Raw genomic sequence first — 6,414 nt, 5'->3', positions numbered from 1 at the left:
CAACCTTTAAACATCCTCACTTTTGTTCTTAAGCATTGCATAGCATTCATAAGTTTCAAATATTCGAAAGCAATTCCGTGTTCGTTGGGAGACGACTTAGGGTTACTTTAGCCCTATCTACTTTCTTGAATTAGACAATACTGAAGTTGCTTTGAAAAGTAGTATTAATTTGATAGCTTCAATGACAGCTTATCAGTCGTCAAACTTCGTTCGAGAAAAGTTTGAGAAGAGAAGAAAGTCTCGCGCGCTAAGATAAAGTGAATAAATTTTCAATCTCCCACTCAAATTTTATTGAATTCACTAACCTTTTAGCGTCTAACGTTGGGGCATTCGACGTTTTATATTATTTTACGTCGAATTACAATTGTAAACGATGTTTAGTAATTGCATTTATTTACAAAAATGCCACCGGTCATTTTTAATGTTGGCTATTCAGTGGTTAGACGTTAAACGTGTGACGTTATACGTTGTTTTTGCATTAGTCTAAATAAATATTTTCACTATCCCACTTCCTCTAAAAGAGCCATAAACCATACCATTTGCATCTATTCACAATCAGCTAATACTTAACACAAAATATCACATTCTATACATCCAAACCAATTCAAATACCTTACAATACAGTTCATATTTAAAGTTCATCCATGCACACTTAAAACAACCACATTACACACATTAATTTTACCATTCAAAAACAAAGTTTCAGCTCAATACATCTAATACTAGCCTACTCTTCACACTTGCACGAAATCATCACTGAATAAAGAAAGGATCCAGTTTCCCTTACCTTAGAGAAATGCTACACAGCTCTAGAAAACCCCGACCGATGCTTGCACCGTAAGGAAACTTTAGAAAACCCTACAAATCACCGATTGGTGATAGGAAAACAACCTTAGAACCTAAATTGAGCTAATTGTCAAGAAAGAGAGACACAATTCTCATGCAAAGACAGAAAATCTGCAAAATCACATATTTAAGAGAAAACCTAGAAAAGAGGAACAAAACTTATAGCTCAAATCAAGAAATTAATTAGTAGAAATTGTAGCCCTTGACGCCAGGATCGCCTAGACACTTCCTGATCGTCGAACAAATAGTCCAAGAGTGGGAATTTGTAGAGAGAAGTGAGAGAAATGGAAGAGAACAGTGTTTTAGAGAGGTAGAGTGTTTTTAAAGTAATTACAAGCGTTTATAAAAAATCATATTTATTATAAGATTATTTTAAAATAAAATAATCGGTCTCATTATTTTAATACACATATCTACTATAATACTCTATTTTCTAGGTTCTTAAAGCATATGATCACGTTCAACACACACACACACACACACACACACACACACATATATATATATATATATATATATCAATCAATCAACATAGGAACATGTAACACAGTACATAATCATGTTCACAGATATAACAATCAATTTGCATAAGAACATGTAATAACAACAAACAACATATGCATGTTATTAAGCAATGTGTTGTCATCATCAAAAACTAGATTGATATAGAAATTGTGTTGTCAACAATCTCAACAATTAAGTGTTTAGGCAAGATACGTGTACTTACTGTTTAACACAAGTTATGTAGTTAGAGTAACATTGAGCTTTTAGGATAGATTCTATATAATTATAGCATTTAGCATGTTTATCCTAAACAATTCATTTTATTATATGCTATTTTGTTAAACACTGTTTGTTAAACTTCAAAACACGGGTTGCTAGACGGTCTTGTCTTATCAGACAATCTTGTTTTAATAATCTCCCCATTTTTTATTTTAACAAATACACCTACTAACGTGAAATAGATATTAGAGACCATTGTCGAAAAGGAATAAGAGACTGATGAAAGCATTTTTGTAAAAATTATCATGTTAATCAAATTACGTTAGAGCTTTTTGTATATAATCAGAGGAGGATGTTCATACTAGCGCAATAGAGCAACTATACAATATAATATCATAAACGTCTCTACTCAAGAATTTATCAGAACATGTAATGCTTTATTGAACGATGTATAAAAGCAAATGTCTTCAATATAGAACATTTTCACATAAACTATCAAAGTATAGGAGATCATCATAACATATTATGGATATGTATAAGAACACATGTTATTAAAGCAATGTGAATATGTATGAATGATATATGACTTCCCATAAGTCATGAATCATTTTTCAAAGCATATATAATCACATGAATGTAAAGTCTCAAAGTATGAATAACAAGAATTATATCAGAGCAAAAAAAAATATCAAAGAATTAGAGCAAACAAAATGATAACCAAATTGAGATTGAATTTTATAAGAGTATCTGCATAGATAAGTTTATTCAAAGTTCAAATGATGTATGAAATGGAAGAGATAATAATTTTTTCTCTAAACGGTAAACTCCCCTAGATGCGCAAACGATTTACTCTAGACTCCCCCTGGTTAACATGGAAATCAGAAAATCATGGTCTGGATGGAGGTGGTGGTAGTTGATATGATCATAGATGGGTTCATTCTTGCCCCATCTATGATCATATCAGTAGGGTGGTGGTTAGGTTGGTGTCGGGGTAGCAATTTTAGGTGGGAAAACTTTGGAGGCTAGGTTGTTGAGGATATTGATGATGATTGCGAATTTGGTGTCTTGTTCTTGTATATTGGCTTTAAACATTACAAAAAAAAAAAATTCTTCATGTGAAGGATTGTTGTCAACAATGATGAAGTGAACACGATCGAGAATGGATGAGGTTAAGGGTCCGTTGGTTAAGAGGAGTAAGGCTAAGGTTAGGTGGAAGTGTTGTTATATGTTGTGGGATATGAATAATTGTTTAAAGAGGTGGGCTAGTAGGTTGAGGTGTAGAGATTGGTGATTTGGTGGTAAGGCTAGGAGGTTGATCATCGTTTATAACCACTATGTCATCCAACATCTTAGGGGCTTCTTCATCCGAAGCATCTTCAACAAGATTGTAAGTCATTGGATCTTAATTGACCTCAACGTGCCACATATTACAAAACTGGACACCTCATTTACTTTTGCCCAGATGGGCAATTATACCGTTATGTTTTTAACACCGTAAGCCTAAAGGAAAATTTTGAACCGTTTTTAACAAAATATAGGACTTTACTGAACTTTTTTAAAAGGTAGGAAGACTTTGAATAAAAAGCTCAAAACTAGGGACCAAATAATGTATTAAAAAAATAGAGGTCATTGCTAATTAAAGGGACTTTTGTAAAGAGATAGGGTTTTGTGGGTGGTGATGCCAACATCATAGTGATTTCTTAAAACTAGAGAAAGGGCTATTACACATCCAACCTGCTTGGGTGTTGGGGTTGTGCAGCATGGCAGATGTTAAGATCAAATTGCAAGTTATGCGATTGAGTCCGACATAAGATAATTCCAAGAATTAGTTGGATGAAGTGGATAACTTCTTCTTTAATTAATTTCAACAATTGAATAAAACAAAAATGAAAGCCTTTGCAAATCGTGTTTTAGATTTTCCATTCATCTAATTTATCGTCATTTAGTTAAATGAATTCCAATTCACTAATTTACACCTATTTACAAAGTATCATGACCTATTTACATGTTAAATGGTTTTCTAGAGTTTTGAGGAGTTGCAATTTCATAGGAATGGTTCTTGAATACCTTGGAGATTTGATTGGCTTCCTATCATTGTAAGTGATGTTTAATTTATTTCCAATGCTTAATAATGCATAGAGGTTTTCAGTGTGTAGGACCAACTATGGTCTAATGACTCAACATTCTTCTGTCTGTAGATTAAAGTATCAACGCATTCAATATAATTTCTTAAAGCACAACATATTCAATTTGGCTTACTTCTTTCTATTGTTTTTGTTTTTTACTTTTCAAAAGCAAGGTCATATGCTTTATTTCAATTTTAACCAGTTCATGTGCTTTATTTCAATTTTCACTATCAATTTCTGAAAGTAATGTATTAAAATAAAAAAAAACAACAATACTAATATAAATGGATTAAAGGTCATATCGTTTTTTAAGAAAATATTTACAACAAACTATTCTCACTTAGTTGTTTAATTTTCATGAGGGATTTTGCATAAGCTATTTTGAATATTGTAATTCACTCAACAATCGAAACATATTACAACGAAGTAAAAAAAGAGTGGAATTTTGTGTTGGGTTTTGAATCAAAACCTAAACTTTCATATTAGGCCTTAGTTCTAAAAGAAACTGAAGCATGAAACCACTTCTGGTTTTACAACTAACCTAACTAATTAGACAAGTTTCACCATTCTTGGTATCTCACTAGTTCAAGAGACTAGACCATTTAACTTCACCGAGTTAAACAACCAACTATTTTAAATCACTCATGAATATATAAACACAACAAAGGTATTTTACAAAACAAGTAGAGATTATAACTTTCGTAGAGAGCATAAGTTTTCAATAGAAATAAATCTGAAGACTTGTAATAAAAATTTCTTTTTTTTAAAGATAGTGTGAGACCATGAGAGCTTGAGGAGGAAATCATAGCTTAAAATTTAGAGCATTCTTTTTCTTGTAATTGCATTGACTTTCTCATAGGTAGGTAGCATTTTGGAATGAAATCATATGCTATGTACTCAAACGAATCTGACCTTACTTGTATATCTAATATCAAGATTTAAAACAAAGAAACCAATATCTCCCTTCACAATTCATAACTTCAGCTGATTTTATATTACTCTGTACAAAATTTAAATAAAGTAATTCATAAAAACATTTGATAGATTTATTATAATACATGTTAACATTAATAAATGTCACCTTATTTTCTCATTAGATGATACCATAAGTGGATGAGACTAGAACAAAAAGAATTGATTATACTAAGAAATAGGATACTACAAGAATAGTTAAAAAAAAATAATAAGGAAGAATATCGAAAGAAAGTTAAATCATAAAAGAAGACCAAATTTATATAGAGATAGTCTACACAGATAAAATCATAAAATAAAACTACAATGATAGTAATTTCCAATGTACCATTATCATGGCTGGAATAGAAGTTACAAAAAAGGTCTTAGAATTTTGATTAGTCTTCATATAGATTGATTCTGAAACCGTCATCTTCAATTAGAAACATGTCATCTGAAAAGGTTATAGTGGAGCTGAAGAGCTTGATAAAGATTTCTTTTAAGAGGAATCTTCTTCATGTGTCAATAGTTTAAGAATATTTTGTAAGTTTTTAGCAAAATGTTCTTTTGATTTTGATGCTACTAGTGTTGCAGTGATTTGTGCTTTTTAATTTAAGAACGAAGAAGTTTCTAGGTATGCTAACTTCAAATGTTCTGAGTTAGACATGAACCATTNNCTAATTTCATNAGGATTTNCTCTAACTTCATCAGGATTTGCTCTAAGTATCAAATTGTATGCACCCTTTGACAAAGAAGTTCATTTGCAATATTTTGAGTCTGTTTGTATCATTCTTTCTGAATTTGTATTGCCATGAGAATACCCAAGCCAAAGAGAATTCGATCTACTTTAGAACCATGGAATTCTTACCACATTTAGTGTATAAGAGTTTGAATCCTTCATCTATTGAAGAAGGAAGGATTTTCTTCTACTGGTCCAGAAAATTCCCACCATTGGAGGAACCAATTTCGAATTTGTACTTGATTTTTATTTTAAAATAGATTAGCCATGAATGGAGATTGCTCTTATTTTGATATCAAAACACTCTTGTCCAAGCATCAATATAATCCCAATGGGGGCAAAAAACTCAAAAAAAATTTTGCAAAACGTTTGGATTTTTTCCATGTTGGCTTGTAGTTAAAACCTTTAAAATTTGGAGAGTTGAATGAGTAAAATTTGAAGAATGTTTCATATCCTTATAATGTTTGATTGCTACAGAATTGTATCAACTATATTAAATTCATAAATTTGTCTTTTTCTATTGATAGTTGAAGGTTTAAAATGAAATCCTAGTAATTTTTGGCTATTTTTCCAAGTTTTTATTAAGAGGCTAAATACATATTTTCTTCCTTATGTTCTTCGACTGAGCGAATTTTTGTTTGAATTAGAAAAACATAGTGCATTATGGTTTCTCTATGACTCATCAAGGAAAATATCCTCCATGTGGCATCTGTAAAAAGACAAGTTTCTTGGAAAAGGACTGTTGGCATCATGGAAAACCTCAATGCCACTATTGCAAGAAATTTGGTCACATAGAAAAGTATTGTCGTAATAAAAATAAGCATCAAGAAAACTTTGCAGAAGAAGATAATCAAGACAAACTCTTATTCTATGCCAATCAAGAATCTCCTGGTGGAGAAGGAAGATGGTACTTGGATAGTGGATGCAGCAATCACATGGCGAAAGATCAAAGCATCTTCAAAGATATTGATAAATCTGTCAATGTCAAAGTTCGACTAGGAAATGGCACCACAGTGGAGTCTCAAGGCA

The sequence above is a fragment of the Vigna radiata genome, chromosome 8 (genome assembly GCF_000741045.1).
Source record: "Vigna radiata var. radiata cultivar VC1973A chromosome 8, Vradiata_ver6, whole genome shotgun sequence".
Taxonomy (NCBI): domain Eukaryota; kingdom Viridiplantae; phylum Streptophyta; class Magnoliopsida; order Fabales; family Fabaceae; genus Vigna; species Vigna radiata.
Note: the sequence above shows the minus strand (reverse complement) of the source record.